Source organism: Schistocerca nitens, chromosome 7 (assembly GCF_023898315.1).
Source record: "Schistocerca nitens isolate TAMUIC-IGC-003100 chromosome 7, iqSchNite1.1, whole genome shotgun sequence".
Classification (NCBI taxonomy): domain Eukaryota; kingdom Metazoa; phylum Arthropoda; class Insecta; order Orthoptera; family Acrididae; genus Schistocerca; species Schistocerca nitens.
The window spans coordinates 229141460-229163726 of NC_064620.1; the positions used below are offsets into that span (position 1 = coordinate 229141460).

The following is a 22267-nucleotide window of genomic DNA, read 5'->3' on the forward strand; positions in this document are numbered from 1 at the left end:
ATGGCCGTTCTCTGTAATATAGTCTACACATTATGTGCATCCAACGAGATTTCCGAAATTTACTATATTATGATGCTCACGCCGAAGTCACACAGCCGGCCGCTGTGGCCGAGCGGTTCTAGGCGCTTCAGTCCGGAACCGCGCTGCTGCTACGGTCGCTCGCAAGTTCGAATCCTGCCTCGGGCATGGATGTGTGTGATATCCTTAGGTTAGTTAGGTTTAAGTAGTTCTAAGTCTAGGGGACTGATGACCTCAGATGTTAAAGTTCCATATTGCTTAGAATGGTTCAAATGGCTGTGAGCACTATGGGATTTAACATCTGAGGTCATCTGTCCTCTAGAACTTAGAACTACTTAAACCTAAGGACATCACACACATCCATGTCAGAGGTAGTATTCGAACCTGCGACCATAGCGGTCGCGCGGTTCCAGACTGAAGCTCCTAGAACCGCTCGGCCACAGCGGCATCGTAAGTCGACCAACTTTGCTGAGAAAGTGACTAGACAAAGTTTCGTTATTCATTTCCCGGCTGGCGATGTAATTCTTCAAAGTATTGACACTTCTTTCACTTCTAACTCTTTGTGGCGTGTCAGTCATTAAGTGCACCGTGGTAGGGACCATATGTGTGTGTGTGTGTGTGTGTGTGTGTGTGTGTGTGTGTGTGTGTGATAGCTAATGGTGAAATACGAATAATTCGTAACATTGGGTTTATATTATTAGCAGCCCTGTCTGTTGCTAGTATGTGTATGTAAAGAACGTTGCACGCAATGCAGAATTCCTTGTCTAACTATACCTGTATGTAAATATGTGCCTTTATGTGCCAATTCATTACACATTCTACGACAAAAAAGACACACCGCGAAGGAATTACCCAAGTGGGACGGAAATCGGTAATGTGATGTACATGTAAAAACAAACAAATGCTTACAATTACAGAAGAATTGGTCCGTTTACTCAAGAGAAAAAGCTGCACAAATTGAGCAAGTCGGTAACGCTTATGCAAGCGTTGGTTCACAGAGTTGTCGGATGCCCTCCTGAGGGATATCGTGCCAAATACTGTCCAATTGGCGCGTTAGATCGTCAAAATGCCGAGATGGGTGGAGGGCCCAGCCCATAATGCTCCAAACGTTCTCAGTTGGGGAGGCAACCGGCGACCTTGCCGACCAGGGTAGGGTATGGCGAACACTAAGACAAACTGTATAAACTCTCTCCGTGTGCGGGCGGGAATTATCTTGCTGAAATGTAAGCTCAGGACGGCGTGCCCTGAAGGGCAACAAAACGAGATGTAGAATGTCTTCGGGGTAGTGCTGTGCTGTAAGGGTGGCGTGGATGACAACCAAAGGGGAATGAAATCCATCATCCTGCTTATCGTGGTGCATGGCGGGCAGTAGTCAGGTTGGTATCCCACCGCTGTCCGAAACATCTCCAGACGTCTTCACTGGTCATCGGGGCTCAGTTCGAAGCGGTGCTCATCACTGAAGACAATTCTACGCCGAAGACATGTCTGAAGACGCCCCAGACAGCAGTGGGATGCCAACCTGACTGTGGCCCGCCGTACGGCCTGACAACCAGGAGTAATGGTCTGGGGTGACATTTTATTTCGTAGCAGGATCCCTTTGGCTGTCATCCGCGGCACCGTTGCAGCACAGCGGTACGTTGACGATGTTCTACGTCCCATTTTGTTGCCCTTCATGGCATGCCATCCAGGTCTTACATTTCTGCAAGACAATGCCCGCATGCACATGGCGAGAGTTTCTACTGTTTGTCTTCGTGCATATCAACTGAGAACGTCTGGAACATTATGGGCTGGGCCTTCCAACCATCTCGGGATTTTGACGATCTAACGCCCAATTGGACAGAAGTGTGCACATATCCTTCAGGAGGACATCCAATAAATCTGTTTATCAATGCCAAGCCGAATAACTACTTGTACAAGGGCCAGAGGTGGACCAACGAGATATCGACTTGCTCAATTTGTGAAGATCTTTCTCTTCAACAAATCATACAATTTTTCTGAAATTGTAATCATTTGTTTGTCTGTACATCACATCTGCCGATTTCTGTCCCATTCGGGTACTTCTTTCGTGATGAGTCTTTTTTTCCCTTAGAGTGTAATTACGAAGCATGTTGTTAAAGTAAACAATCGTTTTTAAATATGGCAGCTGCGGTGGGCGTTCTACGCAAGCGCCCCCCCCCCCCACCCCAACACCTTCATGTCAGCCACCTACAGCTGCCATAACGGTAGCAGTCGTCTGTGTTTGTGTTTCTGGCTATTCAAAGTACCTTAATTAAGTGAAAATTCTGGTGGAATTTAATTGCAGTGATTCGTCTCCTGTGCCCAAAAGACGTGAATAGAGTCAAAATCGGTGACAGATCAACAAAGTTTATGCAGAATACACTACGACCGACGGTATGCTAAGAAAGTGGGTTAAAGTGTTTAAAGATGGCCGTACTAATGTTCCATAAAGAAGAGTGAAACGGGCGACCGTCTAGTGTCAGTCAGCACGACTTGATGCAGAAAATTGATGTAAAAGTCGTTACGAGTTCATCCTTATGTGGTGAGATATCTACTTTCGGGGGTAAAAAAAAAAATAGGCGTTCAGGTCGACGACAGCTACTATGACGAGAGATGATGTTTTGTTTGTGGGGCGCTCAACTGCGCAGTTATCAGCCCCCGTACAAATTCGCAACCTTTGCTGAGTCCAATCTCGCCACTTTGAGTGATGATGAAATGATGAGGACAACACAAACACCCAGTCATCTCGAGGCAGCTGAAAATCCCTGACGCCGCTGGGGAGTCGAATCCGGAGTTACTATGACGTCACAGTGATTACTCAGTAGTGACTGGCAAACCAGGTGGCAGATTTTTCTGAAAGTGGAATTCGGTTGTTATTTTATCGATATGATGACTGCCTAAACGTTGGTGGAAACTGTATTGAAAAATGAAAAGTGGACTAAGGTAGATTTCATGTACAAATAAAATTATTTTTCAAAATTTCACTGTTATTTGTCTAATGTGGAAATGTTTTTTAAATACACGATTTTGATGTTATAAATTATGTTTAATTATTGTATTACGATGATATGTCAAATATAACATTAAATAATGTGTCGATGAAAAAAACAGCTGAATTACTGATTGACTGAGTAGTTCAAATGGTGCACTTCGCGAGGAAGTCAATGCACTACCACCTCGCGCTGTGAAAGTAACTACTTTCATAACAGTTATTGTGTTGTAGGCTGCTTTACTTTTTAAATTATTTATCGAACTGACTTGTCATTTTTCTGTTTTACTACTCAATGTGTAGTAATTGTGTTCGTTTCTGCTTCGCAGCTACTGCGAACTTCAGTTCGCATGAGATGACCCATTTGTTGACAAGTTGGCGCGGCAGTTTCCGAGGTGCAGTAGTTGGGGCTGGTTCCCCCGGCGCTTAGTTAAGCATGTGGAGCTAGCCACTGGCGGGGTTCCGGCCGTAATTACGCGCACTCGCAGTAGCCGCTGGATTAAACCGCTCTATTAAGAGCGCAAATGTGCTCGTAATCGCATGAGGCGCCGCTGTTGGCTTTAACTACAGCGCCCGCGCGGGAGTGCTGTTGCCGTCTGACGCTTCGTCGCTTTCTGTTCATTTCCTGTAAAGTCAAAAACTGAGCTCAGAATAAATTCCGTATTCACCATTGCTTCTTCAACTTTTTCCGGCGGATGGAGTCTTGAATGATGTACCGCGCGTGTAGCAACATTGCTGTTCGGATACATGAAATACGTTACTCATTTGTCATGAACATTGTCTGGAGGTATATTCGTGATTCTCATAAAATTTCATTTTGTATAAAGCTTATAGCTCTCTTAGTATGATGATAAGTCGGTGACTTTCCTCTTTTTTACGTGTTGTATTGCTTCTCGAATTCATGATGCTCGTTGTTGTGGTCTTCAGTCCAGAGACTGGTTTGATGCAGCTCTCCATGCTACTTTATCCTGTGCAAGCTGTAACCTACATCCTTCTGAATCTATTTAGTCTATTCATCTCTTGGTCTCCCTCTACAATTTTTGCCCTTCTTTAAATGATTAAACAAACTATCCGTCCATGTTTCTCGAACTACAAACGTTTTCTATGATTCTGACACACTCATCCCCCTTTTTTTGAAAGAATACACCGCCATTTGACGATATATTACTGTCTTTTGAGACCATTAACGGATCATATTCGGTAAAGTTAGTCGGAAGCAGGTAAACGCGAGAGTACCTGCTTCAGGCGGACTTTACCGGATATGAAGTGTTAGTGATGTAAGAACATTGAACTGGTTAATGACGTAAAAGCCGAAATCTACATTGTACAGAAGAAAAATGCAGTAATATACAGTCAATAATAATACTGAAGTTGCACGTGCTGGTCAAACTCCTGCTTCGATTAGGGGTTGGGTTGGGTTGTTTGTGGGAATAAACCAAACTGCTAGGTCATCGGTCTCGTCGGATCAGGGAAGGACGGGGAAGGAAGTCGGCCGTGCCCCTTCAGAGGAACCATCCCGGCATTTGCCTGGAGCGATTTAGGGAAATCACGGAAAACCTAAATCAGGATGGCCGGACGCGGGATTGAACCGTAGTCCTCACGAATGCGAGTCCAGTGTGCTAACCACTGCGCCACCTCGCTCGGTCGATTAGGGTTTCAGTAACATTCAAGGCCGCGCTGGTGAGCCGCGCGGTCATGGGAATCTTGTCAAGGTCCGCGAGGCTCCCCCCGTCGGAGGTTCGAGTCCTCCCTCGGGCATGAGTGTGTGTGTGTGCCCTCCTTAGCGTAAGTTAGTTTACGTTAGATTAAGTAGTGTGTAAGCTTAGGGACCGATGGCTTGAGCAGTTTGGTCCCATAAGACCTTACCACAAATTTCCAAATTTCTAACCTTCAAGGTTCGTGTCAAAAGTTAACCTGCGCCTAACACGGCTGCAGCCGCGGTTTTAAGGACAAATAATACACTGGCAAGCACGCTGCAATGACGCGTGTGTAAGGAATAGTCAGTACAAAGTATTAATGTCCCACAATAAATCAGACAAATGGCTATTTACTTAGCCGGCCGCGGTGGTCTAGCGGTTCTAGGCGCGCAGTCCGGAACCGCGCGACTGCTACGGTCGCAGGTTCGAATCCTGCCTCGGGCATGGATGTGTGTGATGTCCTTAGGTTAGTTAGGTTTAACTAGTTCTAAGTTCTAGGGGACTAATGACCTCAGCAGTTGAGTCCCATAGTGCTCAGAGCCATTTGACCCATTTGAACCATTTACTGCCAAAGAGGAGGGCAAAGATTCAAATGGTTCAAATGACTCTGAGCACTATGGGACTTAGCATCTGAGGGCATCAGTCCCCTAGACTTAGTACTACTTAAACCTAACTAACCTAAGGACAGCACACACATCCATGCCCGAGGCAGGATTCGAACCTGCGACCGTAGCAGCAGCGCGTTTCAAGACTGTCTTTTTAAGTATTGTCCCTTTCGTTGCTGTTTTAACCTTGTGCCTCGCGGTGCATTCCTAATTTAGTCCGGGCGCTAGTGACCATTGTAGTTGTGCTCCCTAAAACCACAAAAAAAAACTGAAGCGCCTAGAACCGCTCGGCCATAACGGCCGGCTTGAGGGCAAAGTCGTGTAGTGTTATATGCTTCCTCGTGTTGGTATCCACCAGCCGAAAGAATGGTTTCAGTATTACACACAGTTCATCGGATAAATTTAATGACATATGACATAAATTTCTCAGGATATGCTCGCAATGTCTCATGAAGGCAGTGAAAAGCTCCTAAGCTTAATCGAGAACTAGTTATTGGATCAGGTTACCTTCCACTGGGAAAGTGAGTGCACTCAGCGACTGTTATGTAATTTATAAACTATAGAGTGCAGCAATCAGTCGTCCTTTTTTTTTTGTAGGTTTTATTACGCAAATCCAAATTTCGGCTAGTGCCTAGCCATTATGAATGTAACATTTTCTAATCTCGATGCATGTTAGTTCCCTGTTGTTCGGGCGTCAGTCAACAGGGAACTAACATGCATCGAGTTTAGAAAATGTTACATTCATAATGGCTAGGCACTAGCCGAAATCTGGATTTGCGTAATAAAACCTAAAAAAAAAGGACGACTGATTGCTGCGCTCTGTAATTTATAAATTTATTGTTATTGGATGGTGCCACTGCTTTCTTTTCTGTACGAAGACCTCAGCAGTTTGGTCCCAAAGGAACTTACCACAAATTTCCAAATTCCATAACAACTGCAGCAGCAACAAGTATGGCCTCTACAGCAAACATTTTGTAACTGCATGGTTCTAGAAACAACAGGCAGCAGTTGTTTTTAGCTACCACGTGACAGCTGCTGTGGGCGGGAGTTTTGTCTCTGAGAGCGGAAGACAGGCTGCAGTGAGCGGGACTTCGTGTCTGTGCGGCGAAGACCGGCGGCAAAAAGCAGCTCACTGCATCCAGATGCACGGCCTCCCGTGTGAAAGGCCCTAAACGGCGGCCCAGGCATATGCTCTAACGAGGCGCTCTTCCCGCACTGTGACAGGCAGTAGCAGTTTAAAATGGTAGCGCACGTGTTGATGGGTACATAGTATCGCCACGCTCGCATCAATTGTAATGTCGGTATGCCCCTTGTACATTAATTTCGTCATATTCTCGAGTCTTTTTCTTTTCTTTGGTGGATCTGTCTGATATTCTCTATTTCTGATGAATCAGCATTTCTTAGAGGAACACTTTAAAAAAGATGTAAACAAAATAATGCCTGGCTGTAAGATACCGCATATGTGTGAAAGAGCAAGTACAGTTGTGCCTTTTGTAGAAGAGCAACGTGTCTCCTCGAGCGACGAGGAGTTTACATTGACGGAAAAAATTCCGATACCAAGAAATAATCAATGTAGAGTAATGAAATTTCGAGAATACATTTGTCAAGGTAACATATTTAAGTGATTAACGTTGGAAGATCAGAGATTAATGTAAGAGCGAGATAAGGCATTGCAAGTACGAAATGCTGGTACGTTAATAACCGGTGTAACTGTCAGAATGTTGGATGCAAGCATGCAGACGTGCATTCATTGTGTTGTACCGGCGCCGGATGTCAGTTTGTGGGATAGAGTTCGATACCTGCTGCACTTGATCTGTCAGTGGTTAATGCTGGTTGTGGATGACGCTGGAGGTATCGTTCGAGATTCTGTAAAGCATGCTTGGTTACCACAGCGATATGTGGACGGGCGTTATCCTGTTGGAAAACACCCCCTGGAGTGTTGTTCGTGAATGGCAGCACAGCAGGTCGGATCACGAGATTGGTGGGATAACCACGACACTGCTCCTGCTTCGTACGAAATTGCACCCCAGACTGTAAATCTAGGTGTAGTTCCAGTGTGTTCCAGTGTGTCTAGGCCACAGAGAATTTGGTTGCCGGCCGAAGTAGCCGAGCGGTTCTAGGCGCTACAGTCTGGAACCGCTACGGTCGCAGGTTCGAATCCTGCCTCGGGCATGGATGTGTGTGATGTCCTTAGGTTAGTTAGGTTTAAGTAGTTCTAAGTTCTAGGGGACTGATGACCTCAGATGGTAAGTCCCATAGTGCTCAGAGCCATTTGAACCATTTGAACAGTTTGGTTGCAGGCGCTTACGTGGTCTCCTCCTAACCAACACAAGGCCATCACTGGCACTGATCATAACCATCTTTTGCCAGAAAACTCAACAGACCTCCCCTCCATCCTCCTGTGAGCTCCAGCTCGAAACCACTGATCGGTGGAATGCACGATACAGGGCGTCTGACTCGGAGCTCTCCTTGAAGTAACCGATCTGTAACAGTCTGCTGTGTCACTGTGATGTCGACTGCTGCTCAGATTGCTGCTACAGATGGAGTACGATGCGACAGAGCTATACGGCACACACCATGGTCTTCCTTCACGGTAATGCCACGTGGTAGTCCAGTGCCCGGTCTTCTTACGACCGTACGTTTTCGTGACCAGCGCTGCCAGCAGTCAGGTACAGTGGCTACATTTCTGCCAGTTCTTTCAACAGTATCGCAGAAACAACCCCCAGCTTCTCGTAGCGCTATTACACAACCTCGTTCAAACTCAGTAAGCTGTAGATAATGGCGTCTTTATCGCCTTAAAGGCACTAACATCAACTCACCACGTCCGATCCCAAATGTAACTAGTGCTCACGACAGTTATAAAGCTCTTTAGCGACTGGCGCTAAATTTGAATAGATATCTTTTTTTGTCAGTGTATTTATAGCCATAGCTTGGAGACCTCGAAACACACAAACTGAATGCACATAGCGAAAGCACATAGCGAGATCGTGTAGTACCTATCCCTGTACCGATGAGCGGAACCGTAGCCCACCGCGAGAGTGAATACCGCCTGCTGGCGGGGTAAGGAAAGGCTATAAGTGGAGCAGAGACGAATGGGGAGTCATTATAGCGACGATGCGGTCCGCGAACGGGGAAATCCACTTATATAACCGACGCTGACAAATGGCAGCTTCTTGTGGCTCGTCGCCCGGGAACGAGCACCTTGGAAAAGACCAAACTGGTTAGCTGTTAATGTGCTGCTGTCGTAGGCATGTGTAGGAGACGAAAGATTGGGCGTCCAGGCCACATCAAGAACGTGGGGTTAGAGACTTGTGTGCTCTGTTCAGCAGGATAGGCGTCGTTCTGTGGCGGATATGATGACGTAGATGACAATGCTGGTACAGGCACAACTGTTTCAGAACACACCGTTCAGTGCACATCGTTACAGAGAGATATCCGCAAAGACGACTCCTGAGTGTTCCAATAATGCATCAGCGTCATCAGTAATTACGATTGCAGTGGGCACAGCTGGGTAGAGAGTGGACCTTGGATCGATGGAACGTGTTACCTGGTCGGAAGAATCACATGAGGACATTCATCTGGTAGCGCCCGTGGTAGTAATCAGTAATTGAAGGTGCTATAACAGCTGCTGAGCACCTTGCATCCCTTCATGCTTGATGCCTTCGCCGACGGCGATGGCATCTTCCAATAGGATAACTGCCCGTGTCACAAGATTAGAACCGCGTTACATTGGTTTTAGCATCATGATAGCGAGCTCACGTTGGTGTGTTGACCACCACATTCCCTTTATCTGAACCCGGTGGAATACATATGGGACGCTATCGGGCGCTATCTCCAGGCCCGCACACCACCGACCCGTAATTTACAGGAACTGTGTGCGCTATGCATGGACACCTGGTACTGCATACTTTTGGAAAGTTACGAAGGAATTGTAGAATCTGATGCAGGAAGAACTGCTGCTGTAATGCGTTCCAAATGTAGACCAGCTATTAAGCAGGTCGTCATAGTGTTTCGGCTTATCAACGTAGGCCGTTGCAGGATGGAGGTGACTCCAGTGGACGCAGAAATGTCCTGGTATGCATGGCCGGTATAGGCCAACCGCGGCTGGTCCAGAGGCGCACGCAAAAGTGCCGCAGTGCTGCGTGACATGGACTCGACTAATGTCTGAAGTAGTGCTGGAGGGAATTGTCACCGTAAATCCTGCAAGGCTGTCGGGGGTGGAGATCACTATTGAAAAGTACGTTGCAAGGCATCCCAGATGTGCTCAGTAATGTTCATGTCTGGGGAGTTGTGTGGTCAGCGGACGTTTTTAAACGTAGAAGAATGTTCCTGGAGCTAATCTGTAGCAGTTCTGGACTTGGGGGGTGTCGCATTGTCCCGCTGGAATTGTCCAGGTCCGTCAGAATGCACGATGGACATGAATGGATGGAGGTGATCAGACAGGATGCTTACGTGTCGCCCGTCAGAGTCGTATCTAGACGTATCAGTGGTCTCATATCACTCCAACGGCACACGCCCCACACCATTACAGAGCCTCCACCAGCTTGAACAGTCCTCTGCTAACATGCAGGATCCATGGATTCATGAGGTTGTCTCCATACCCGTACACGTCCATTCGCTCGATGCAATTTGAAACGAGACTCTCCCGACCAGGCAACATGTTGCCAGTCATCAACAGTCCATTGTCGGTGTTGACAGGCCCAGCCGAGACGTAAAGCTTTGTATCGTGCAGTCATCGAGGAAGAGTATACGAGTGGGTCTTCAGCTCAGAAAGCCCATATCGATGATGTTTCGTTGAATGGTTCGCAATCTGACACTTGTTGTCGGCCCAGCATTGAAATCTGCAGCAATTTCCGCAAGGGTTGCACTTCTGTCACGTTGAACGATTCTCTTCGGTCGTCGTTGGTCCCGTTGTTGTAGGATCTTTTTCCGGCCGAAGCGATGTCGGAAATTTGGTGTTTTGCCGGATTCCTGACATTCGCGGTACATTCGTGAAATGGTTGTACTTGAAAATCCCTACCCCATCGCTACCTTCCCCACCGCTCGTGCGCCGACTATAACACCACGTTCAAACTCACTTAAATCTTGATAACCTGCCATTATAGCAGCAGTAACCGATCTAACAACTGCGCCAGACCCTTTTTATCTTACATAGGCGTGCCAGCTGCAGCGCCCTATTCTCCCTGTTTACATATCTCTGTATTTGAATGCCTATACCAGTTTCTGTGGTGTTTCAGTGTACATTTACACTGTGCAACTCACTTTATGATTAGCGGCGGAGGACTCTCGTTGTCCGCTTTCCATACTCTAGTCGTTGTCGGCCATTGCCGGTAGGTCTTCCTATGACCTCTAACGTCTCTCACTTTCTCATTGTGGTCATCTTATGATATGTCTTTATGAGGAATTGACATGGTGCTAGACTCTTCACTTGCTAAGGGTTCCATGGTGGCGAGCAACACTCAAGAATCGATTGAATATTTTTAACTCAAATTTTTTCGTGGATGAATTACTTTTCCTTAGCACTCTTAACGAACAGGGTATCAGACGAGGGTGCAGAAATTCGCCAACGCTTTTGGAGGTATACCGCCTAACAAAAAAAAGGTGGAACATCCAGAAGGGCAGCAAGAAACGAAATGATACTTCACAGGTTGAAAGGGTTTGTGATGTTATTGCAATGATTACGAAATGGGTTCAAGTTTACAAAGAACTCCACAGTATGAGCCCACTTACCAGTATGATGTTCTACCGCTTGTGGCCTGAGTGCATGTGTGGATTCAGTTGAGAAGGCCTTTTATCGTCTCCTTGAAACAAGATGGCGTTGATATCATGGTTACTGGTACTACGACGAAATTTGATGTCCCAACTGTTCCCACACTTGCGCTGTTGGGGACGGATCAGGGCATCACGCTGGTCACGGTAGTTCCTCAACATCAAGTAGACAGCTAACAGACACACGTGCCGCGTGTAGACAAGCATTATCCTGTTGAAAAGTAGTATCACATAACGACAGTAACATATGAGGACGGAGGATGTCTCGGACTTACCATTGTCCTTCAACACAACCTGAAGTGATACACGATGGCTTCCCACTCCATGACTTCAAGAGTAACACTGGTGTGCTTCTCCAAAACATTGGAAAAACGGGACATCTCCCTAGGTCGCCGCTGTACCCGCCGACGGTGGTCATCCGGGGTGTCGCAGAACACATTGCAACATTGCGACACCGTTTATCAGCAACCTGTACTTTGTGGTCACGATACCATTTCAGGCACAGAAGCTTGTGTTGTGGTGTTAACGACAGTCCAAGCATGGGAGGGTAGTTCCCTAGTCCAGTTACTGCTAGTGTGCGATCAGCGGTGTGGGATGACACAGAATGGTGTGGGGAGTGCATTACTTGTTCTTGGACGGCGGGCGCAGATGCAAAAGGTTACGGTGTGCTCCCTGAACATCACGGCGATGCTGCTTTATAGCGATCAGACGGGGTCGACGGGAACTTTGACATGTATGCCTGCCCTCCTGTTCGCACGCAGTCCAACATCAGGGCACTTTCACATACGAATGTCCCACAGATCTGCATATTGTGCGATTCTGCCAACTAGCCAAATCGAGACTCACAATGAGGTCCGTGTCAAACACAGATGACGCAGCATCTTCATGTCCATAGTCATCACTCAACATCTGATGCTGTTCACAACCCTTGTGTGCCCAATCAGACCCTTCCTTCCTTTCTGAACATGTACATACTCGTACATACTCCTCAAGCTACCGTATGGCGCATGGCGGAGGGTATCTCGTGTCACTGTTTGTCATTTCCTTTCCTGTCCCAATCACAAACGGAGCGAGGTGAAAAAGGCTGTCTGTATGCTTCCATACTAGATCTATGCTTCCATGCTAGCTCTGATCTTGCGCGAGATGTATGTTTGTGGCAGTAGGATCGTTCTGCGTGCTGTCGCGTATGACGGTTTTCTAAAATTTTCACAGCAGTTTCTTTCCTAATGGGCCCACAGTATGCACGAGGCCGAAGAACGACATGTTTCATTTTTGGCTCAGGTTTATCCTGCACTGTTCAACTCTTTACTGGTAGTGATTACAAAGTTACATGAGGAGCTCGTTTCGGCATTTCCCATTATAAAGCGTACCTGTGCAGATGGTATGATAGGTATAATATTCCAGAATGAAATACTCTCATTGCAGCGGAGTGTATGCTGATATGAAACTTCCTGGCGGATTAAAAATATGCGCCGGATCAGACTCGAAGTCGGAACCTTTGCCTTTCGTGGGCAAGTGCTCTACCGACACTGAGGTAACCAAGCACGATTCACGATCCGTTCTCACAGATTTGCTTCCACCAATACCTCATCTCCTGCCTTCCAAACTTCACGGAATTTCTCCTGCGAAACAGAGCTCCTGCCCGCGAAGAGCCAAATTCCCGAGTTCGAGTCTCGGTACGGCACACAGTTTTAATCTGCCAGAAAGCTTCAGGTATAATATTGTTCCTTACTTCTATGTTAGTGTTTATTTCTACGTGTTACACAGTGTGCTTACTTATTAACCGGTACGTTGTATCTTTGAGCGTAAGTCACAGTTGGCTTTCTGTTATGTTACGATCACACTATTTCCATGTACCTTTATTTTTCTGATTTTGTTAAAATTATTTTTACAGCATTTTGACTGCTCCGACTACAGTGATGCTATATGTTTACAGTGGAAATTATGTTTCGCGGAAAGTCAGTGATTACGTTTAATTTTAGACATAGTATTTCGTGGTTTTACGTAAATAATAAATGTTTTATTGTTTTGTGTTTGTCGTGATGATTTACCCTTTTTCTTTTATAATGTCAGTAAAATGATCCAAGTATTTTTTACGTTTAAAAGCCGGCCGTGGTGGCCGCGCGGGTCTAGGCACTACAGTCTGGAAACGCGCGACCGCTACGGTCGCAGGTTCGAATCCTGCCTCGGGCATGGATGTGTGTGATGTTAAAAATGGTTCAAATGGCTCTGAGCACTATGGGACTTAACATCTATGGTCATCAGTCCCCTAGAACTTAGAACTACTTAAACCTAACTAACCTAAGGACATCACACAACACCCAGTCATCACGAGGCAGAGAAAATCCCTGACCCCGCCGGGAATCGAACCCGGGCGTAGGAAGCGAGAACGCTACCGCACGTGTGTGATGTCCTTAGGTTAGTTAGGTTTAAGTAGTTCTAAGTTCTAGGGGACTGATGACCTCAGCAGTTAAGTCCCATAGTGCTCAGAGCCATTTGAACCTTTTTTTTTTTATCTATTCATTAACGATGTCCTCTAGATATTTATCACGGGACCTCAAACTATGGCCTAAAAAAGTGCACTTCGCCTGTCTAAAATGCATTGTTTCACTTCGAAGCTACTACAGTTCCTTTAGATGGTCCGCTACATTTCGATGTTAAAGGGGATTTGAAAGAAAAAAAGCTTATTCAAGTTTTTTGATTTTTATCTCATTGCAAAATTTGGTATTTATAAATCACTTTTAAATTCGTGTTGTAACTATTTTTTTAAAAATATAGTCTGCACTTTGTAAGCGTATTGTCATATCGCTGGCTTAGTTGTTGAGTATATTTGCGGGCAGCCGCGTCTGTAGAGAGTCGAGCGCGGGACACGGAACTGATATGTTGTGTAGTGTGTAGCTCTGCATGTGAGAGGCATTGTTAGTATGGAGATTGAAGTGTTGCTACAAGTGTTATTACAGTAAAGTGATAAAATAAGTAAATGATTCAGAGGAAAGTGCGTCAAGAAGTGATTTAAAAATGAGCAGTGCTGCTGATAACGTATTTGTGTCTCCTCTCGTTGCGTGTCGTACCGTACTGTATCAATCATCCGCGCCGTGTTCGGTTCCCACAATGAACCAATGTGAATCAGTAAAAATTAGTTACCACAAAAGAGTGCAGTCAAGTGCCAGTGTCTTGTAGCGAGCGTGAGGACGTGCGTTCGGTCGTCGCGTTTCCGCATTATCAACAATCATCCGCTCCGCGACGGTTACGCGCACACTCGTACAAGTGAGAACTGAGAAATGAAAAATTAACTTTACGAACAGTGTTATATCACTACTAATGACAAGGAGGACTATTACCAGGTATCTGTATGTGTGACGAGCGTAAGAACTTTCGTTCGATCATTCGGCTTCCGCATCATCAACAATCACCTGCGTCGTGTCGGTTACGCGTACGCTCGCCCAAGTGATATTGTGGACTGGTAATCATACATTAATTGGGATAAACACTTATGATTTAGAATGTAAACAGTGCAACCTGCCATTTTCTTTAATCGTCGCGGAATACAGTTGTTCTTACCAGACGTCGAACAGTGTTGTCTTTTAACGTTGAGTGGCTCCCCTTATCCGCTTGCATATTTCGATAAATAATTTCAGGCAAGCCAGCAGCAGTGTGGAGCAGAACAGTACGACCGCCGCGGAGTTACCAGGTACGTGGTATGGACAGGGCGCACGATCAAGAAAAGCAGGAACGACAACTAGTTTAAGGTACCACCCCCCCCCCCCCACCACCCATTTGTACCCCCTTGCGTGTTACAACTTCTTTGAAAGTGTTAAAAAGTGATACGTGTTACTTGAAGATCAAATAGCGTGGCAACTTTTTATATAGAGGGCTCTGGACTGCGGTATTAAAAAGGCTAAATTACTTTGTTTCTGTCATCGTCGGAAACAGTATAATAGCTGAAACTTCCTGGCAAATTATAACTGTGTATCGAACCAGAACTCGAACCTGGGACATCTGCCTTTCACGAGTTAGTGCTCTACCACTGAGCTACCCGAGCATGACTGACTCACGAAACGTCGTCACAGTTTTAATTCCGCCAGTACCTCAACTGCTACCTTCCAGAGTTCACAGAACTTCTTCTGCGAAACTTGAAACGTCTAGCACTCCTGGAAGAAAGGATACTGCGGAGACATGGTTTAGTTATAACATGGAGATGTTACCAAAAATGAATTTTTTTATGGAAGTTAGGAGATGAGGTAGTGGTGTAACTAAAGGCTTTGAGAGGACGCTTGAGTTGCTCAGTCAGTAGAGCGCTTGTCCGCGAAATGCAAAGGTCCCAGGTTCGATTACCGGTCCATCATACACTTTTAATCTACGTTACTACTGTTGTTTCTGAAATACAGGGAAGACAAGTAATAAAATTTAACACTGTCGATATAGGGCATTTCAAGTTTGAGATGAAAGATGCTTACTCCATTATTCGTATCGTCACGGCCTAATTTCTCTGTAATACCAACTGTGTTGATACAACCACAGCGGTCACACCAGTATTAATGCTGCACAGCTTAGAGTGGGCATCTTACTCCCAAGGAACATGCACCGGAAGACTAAAAAATGGGATCGTGTGCCTACCGCTACATGCCCTTTGTTTTTGTCATTCTGAGCTAACCATTACTTCTACCGATATTTGCTAACGATTCGCTTCTAATACTGATGAGTTCTCAATCACGTCCACGAACCCTGCAGTATGTGAAGGGTTTATCGAACTTCTCGCGACATGCAGCCGTGTATCGTCCAACCTCGTCAGATATCCTGGCACGACGCCCCACTACTCATTGCCTCCCGCATCACCCGTAACAGAAGGCGGCAAACCGAGCTTCTCGACCATTTGGGGTTCCCCTGGCGGCAGTGCTACTAGAGCGCTATGTGTAAGGTAGAGATATCGATACTCAAAAGAGTAACTACATGGCGTTTCTGTAAGAGCGTAAGAGTACATACAGAATGCTCCACTGAACAATTTGAGGTAGGGAACCTGCGGTCTGACGAGCCAGCTTGAGGAGATACGGAAGTAAGCTTGTCTACCGCTTTGTCCAACATTACTGTTTTCCAGCTTATTTACAACTAAGATGCGTACAAGTTTACACATATGCGCTGTTTATTTACATATACGTTCTTTGCTTCCTGCAAGGAAACAAGGAAGACGAGCCTGATTACTAGGAAGTCTTGATGCAGGTTTTGGTTACTTTACTTGTCCGTAAGATAGCCATCTTGTATCGTATTTACATTGTCCCATGACAGAACGTGCTGTGAATCAACGACAGACCCATTCATTACTGTGTCATTCAGAGACGTACAGTACAGTACGATGGAGCAGTACTGGTACAGTTTCGTAGAACTCTCTGACATGCACCTTGCGTATGGGGAAGTACTTTGCATGCTCTCGCTGCGGAAAGGCTGCACAGGGAACGATTTCCTAACGGGCATCATCTGTCACGGCGAGTGTTTATTTCTCTCGATCGACGAATGCGGGAGACTGGTTCATTGGAAAGAAGAAACGAGGGACGTATCAACATGTGAACCACCAGCACACCTGATATGGAAGAGGAGGCGCTGGAAGTGTTGCAGCGGACCCCACTACAAGAACTCGTTGTATTGCACGTGAAATGGGCGCTGCACGTACTAGCGTGCGACGAGTACTCCACGAAAAACAATTACACCCGTATCATCCACAACGAGTCCATACAATGGTTGTGACTAACTTTGCACCAAGGTCGCATTGTGTCAGTGAGTGCTCTAACAATGGATTGATCGAGCAGATTTCCACGAAATCGTACTGTTTACTGTTGTTGCCTCATTTGATCGTGATGGAGTTTCGAACTGCAAGAATAGCCATGTGTCGGATGAGAAAAACCCTCTTGCTGTAGTAGTCACACCATTAAGTACGGCCGGCCGCTGTGGCCGAGCGGTTCTAGGCACTTCAGTCTGGACCGCTACGGTCGCAGGTTCGAATCCTGCCTCGGGCATGGATGTGTGTGATGTTCTTAGGTTAATTAGGTTTAAGTAGTTCTAAGTTCTAGGGGACTGATGACCTCAGATGTTAAGTCCCATAGTGCTCGGAGCCATTTGAACCATTATGTTTTGCTGTGAATACCTTTGTAGGCGACTATCTCATTGGGCCATATCTTCTACCTGGCTGTCCAAGTGGCCACCTGTACTTGAGGTTGATGGAAAGAGGTCTACATGAGTTGTTGTAGAACGTACTCTAGGCTGTACGTGAGAGCGTTGAGAGGACGTGGATACAACAGGGCGGTGCACCACCTCACTTCAGTGTGGATGTCCGCAACCATCTCAATGCTTGTCTCTGGATTGGAAAGGGAGGACCTATCCCATGGCCTGCGAGATCAACTGACCTGAATCCCCTTGATTATTTCCTGCGGGGATAATTAAAGTCGCTTCTGTATGAGACTCCAGTGGATACGGAGATGGAATTAGTTGCCAGCATTGTAGCTGCTTGTAATGTGATTCGGAACACATTGTGGATATTTGTTAGGGTGCGTCAGAATTTTGTTCGCCGATGTCATGTTTGCATTGAGGTTGATGACCGTCAGTTTCAGCACATTTTGTAAGATGCGGTACAGATGTGATTTTATTCCTATTATCTCCTTCAACTTGCTTCTCCGACCTCAGGTTCCCTAACAGAAATTGTTCAGTGGAGTATTCTCTATGTTCTGTTAAATTTTTGCGTGGCTGGTCCCGGCGGAGGTTCGAGTCCTCCCTCGGGCTTGGGTGTGTGTGTTTGTCCTTAGGATAATTTAGATTAAGTAGTGTGTAAGCTTAGGGACTGATGACCTTAGCAGTAGTCCCATAAGATTTCACACACATTTGAACATTTTTTTAAAAATTTTTGCACGCTCTTACGGAAACACCCTGCATATCAGTAACCTTACAGTGACATTTCTGCTTCTCCTAATTACTTACGGTTTTTTTTTCGGTCTTCTGTCACTGCGTAGCGTGTGCTCATTGGACTGTTATTCCCATCGAGCAGGTCCCCTATTTCTTCCTCACTTTCACCTTGAATTTTAATTCCACTACTGAACGTCCCTTTAGTCCCCCATTGCTTCTGCGGCGTATAACAGCGGAGATAGACTGCAGTCGTTGCTTTACGCCCTTTTAATCCGCGCACGTGCCCCTCGAGCTTCGGTTCTTGCTGTTCCTTCTAATTTCTTGTACTCATTGTTTGTTTCTTGTCTCTTTCTTTACCATCGGTCTGTTTCTGTGAGGATTTCCATCATTTTGCACCCCTGTACATTATGGAATGCTTGTGCTAAGTGGATGGCCGTGCGGTTCTAGGCACTACAGTCTGGAACCGAGTGACCGCTACGGTCGCAGGTTCGAATCCTGCCTCGGGCATGGATGTGTGTGATGTCCTTAGGTTAGTTAGGTTCTAAATTCTAGGCGACTGAAGACCTCAGAAGTTAAGTCGAAAGTGCTCAGAGCCATGTGAACCATTTTTTTGCTAAGTGGACAACCTGTATGAAGCTGTCTTGATGCTGCTTAAGCGCTGCTCTCTTTGGTACGGCTGGTTAGACCACCACCAGCAGTAGCAGCAGCGGCATCGTGTACTACTACTGTAGTACCGGTGGCAGTAGCAGTTGTAGCGCGTCTATCTCACCCCTGCGGCAGCAGCCGAGCTCCCGCGTCCTCTGCGGCAGCTGCAGCGCCGACGGTCGATAGGGTGCGGGGTGGGGCCTCGCACCCACTACTAGTCCGCACGGCGCGCTCCTAGGCTAGGGATGTGCTCTCCTCGGAGCCCTAAGTGTCTTTCGCTGACTGCGCTGTCATTTTGCTACTCCCTGTGGGTGGTCATCCGTACCTAACGATTGCTTCGTAACAACGCCTGTAGCTTGCTCGTTTCTTTTGGCTTCACAGGGATCAAAATGAAAGAAATAAATAGCTTCTGCCTGCCACCTTCTACCTTACCATCAGATCAGAACAACCTCACCTGATGATCTGCTGCTCTGTGCACCGTGATGGCATCGGTTTTTTCTTCATGTACTGCAGGGATTTCGGTTGCTGATTGAAAGTAATTGATTAATGAACAGAACAGGGGGAGACCGCAGACCAGTAACAGACAGCTGAAAGAAAAGCAGATAAATCCTCGTAAACACCTCGAAATGAGATGTACACAGTAGTAACTAGCCAGTCCACAATTTCGGACTATGCAGGCGAACCGCTGGTTTCCTGTGGGCCAAGCCAGAAATACTTGGAAAGACACCAAATATGAACAAAGAGAACGTTAACTATTCCAGTCGCTAGATAGAGTTTTGATGCAGTTCAACGAAGATGAACGTCACATGTTATGATATAGAGCCATGAGTGGAAATACGTTGCGAGCACACGGACAGGGGTAGCGCGGGGTAGCGCGACAGACACTACAGATGTAACGTTAATAAAACCGTAAGGCTCATCTCTCGCGGCCCAAACCGAATATTTACACCATAAACACCATTAGCTTTGCTATGAGCGTTCTTTCGCGAACGAGTTGATAAAAACTGAATGTAATGGTGCTTGGTTTCTTCCACGGCGGTGGAAACGAACAGATGCAGCGCAAAATGGCGTACACTGCCGCGCGACTGCTGGTCACGAAATAAAGCCTTCACTGTAGTGCTACGAACTGACTCCACCAAGTGCTGCCACGAACTGGGGGGCGACAGCGCGACCGCGACCGACTCTCAGTACTTTTGTAACCTCGGGTCCTTCCACACTGTGCTCCCTGCCAATATGAGCGGCGTCGGTCACTCAGACTCTCAGCCGAGGGGCCGTTGCGCCCGCCCACGCACAGGATGGCGTCACTGGGGTGGCGTCAGGCTTCTGCCCGTCGATGAAGAAGATGCTGCCACTCCCCGCAGCCATCGTCTGGGCGTGGACTTTTGAAACAAACTGCCAATATTTTGCAGTTCCATGTCATTTTGAGGAATTTATAACTGATAAGTGAACCCAGAAATTTCCCCGTCCCCATCATTTGATAGTCCTGTTCTTAGCAAGCTATCTGTTGTTGCAGATGCCGTGACAAAATTACTTTTAACGCTTGATCAAGCGAATTAAATTAATCGTCGATAAATAAGTGTGCAGCACCGAACCTACTACCAGTGAACTCGTAATTGTACAAGCAACCTGAATCTGTGACTGGAACAGCAATTTTACACTGTCTCTTTGTATAGCGGCTGGGCTGGATCGCTATAGAGACTTCGACGCGTGCTCTAAACGCCTCTGAAAGTGTTTGTGTTACAGCACGGCACCGGGGGCCGAGTAATAGAGTCAGAGTCTGAAAGCGCGTAGGAAGCCTTGCGAACAAGCAGGGAGAACTGATAGCTAACATTTCTTGGCAATTTGTTAAATAATTGGGAGAAGTGGCAACCAAACGGCCAATCAAGTTGCTTTGTAAATTCTGCAAGACCAGGAGGTTTATGGGCATTAGTGAATATTATCATCACACAATCCTGGATATAGCAAAGGCAAGTGAGAACTACCGTACAGTCAGCTTAATAGTTCATGCAGCCAAGTTGGTGATGAGAATCATTCACAAAAGAATGAAAATGGAAACTGAGGCTCTGTTAGAGCAGTGTTTTTCAACTTGGGGGTCGCGACCCTCCTCCCACCCTCTCCACCCAGGGAATCGCAAACTCTTGCTGGGAGGGCGTTCGCAGCAGGAGGCATTTGCAGCGTGACCGATATATGTTTGGTGACGATCTGCTATAGTACGAAGGGCGTTCAATAAGTAATGCAAGTAAAGTAAATAGTTGCGAAAACAAACTTGACCTCTTAGCCACAATAGAGAGCGTCATGACGGATACAGGGATTAGTGAACAGAAGGTCATTGTAGCGAGGTTCAAAACCATATCAGCCAAACCCACTAAAAATAAACGAAAAATATATCTATTTAAAACAGCAGATAAAAATTCGCTTGATGCCCTCCTAAGAGAGAATCTCCATTTCTTCCAAGCTAATTATGTAAGTGTAGACCAGATATGGCTCAAATTCAAAGATACAATATCGACAGCAATAGATAGATTCATACCGCGTAAGTTAATAAGAGACGGGACTGATCCACCATGGTACACAAAACACGTCAGAACACTGCTGCAGAAGCAACGAAAAAAGCATGCCAAATCAGAACAATGCAAAATCCTCAAGACTGGCTAAGTTTCACAGAAGCTTGAAATTTAGTGCGGACATCAATGCGAGATGCTTTTAATAGTTTCCACAATGAAAAATTGTCTGAAAATGTGGTAGAAAACCCAAAGAGAATCTGGTCGTATGTAAAGTACACCAGTGGCAAAAAAACAGTCAATACCGTCTCTGCGCGATAGCGATGGAAATGTTACCGATGATGGTGCCACTAAAGCTGAGTTACTAAATACAGTTTTCCGTAATTCCTTCACGAAAGAAGACGAAGTAAATATTCCAGAATTCGAAACCAAAACAGCTGTTAGCATGAGTGTCATAAAAGTAGATATCTTAGGTGTTTCGAAACAACTCCAGTCCAGATGGTATACAAATCAGGTTCCTTTCAGTGTGTGCAGACAAGATAGCGCCTTTCTTTGCAATCATATACAACCGCTCACTTGACGAAAGGCTTGTTCCCAAAGACCGGAAAGTAGCACAGGTCACATCAATATTCAAGACAGGAAATAGGAATAACCCATTGAATTAGACCCATATCACTGACCTCAATTTGCAGTAGGATTTTGGAGCATATACTGTACTCCAACATTCTGAATCACCTTGAAGAAAATGACTTATTGATACATAACCAACACGAATTCAGAAAATATCGTTCTTGTGCAACACAGCTAGCTCTTTATTCCAACGATTAAAGGCGCTGCAGTCTGGAACCGCAAGACAGCTACGGTCGCAGGTTCGAATCCTGCCTCGGGCATGGCTGTTTGTGATGTCCTTAGGTTAGTTAGGTTTAACTAGTTCTAAGTTCTAGGGGACTAATGACCCCAGCAGTTGAGTCCCATAGTGCTCAGAGCCATTTGAACCATTTCTTTATTCCAATGAAGTAATGAGTGCTGTCGACAAGGGATCTCAGATCACTTCCATATTCCTAGATTTCCAGAAGGCTTTTGATACCGTTCCTCACAAGCGACTATTAATCAAATTGCGTGCATATGGAATGTCGTCTCAGATGTGTGACTGGATTC

General features: G+C 46.0%; 2 protein-coding genes across 3 annotated transcripts in view; both read left to right on the forward strand.

The window, feature by feature from the left end:
- Window positions 1-22267, forward strand: part of LOC126194700 (focal adhesion kinase 1) — a 775803-nt gene that overhangs the window by 116910 nt on the left and 636626 nt on the right. The gene's annotated exons all lie outside the window — the stretch shown is intronic.
- The window catches only part of LOC126195545 (cyclin-dependent kinase inhibitor 1C-like), a 145019-nt gene that overhangs the window by 46917 nt on the left and 75835 nt on the right, over window positions 1-22267 (forward strand). The gene's annotated exons all lie outside the window — the stretch shown is intronic.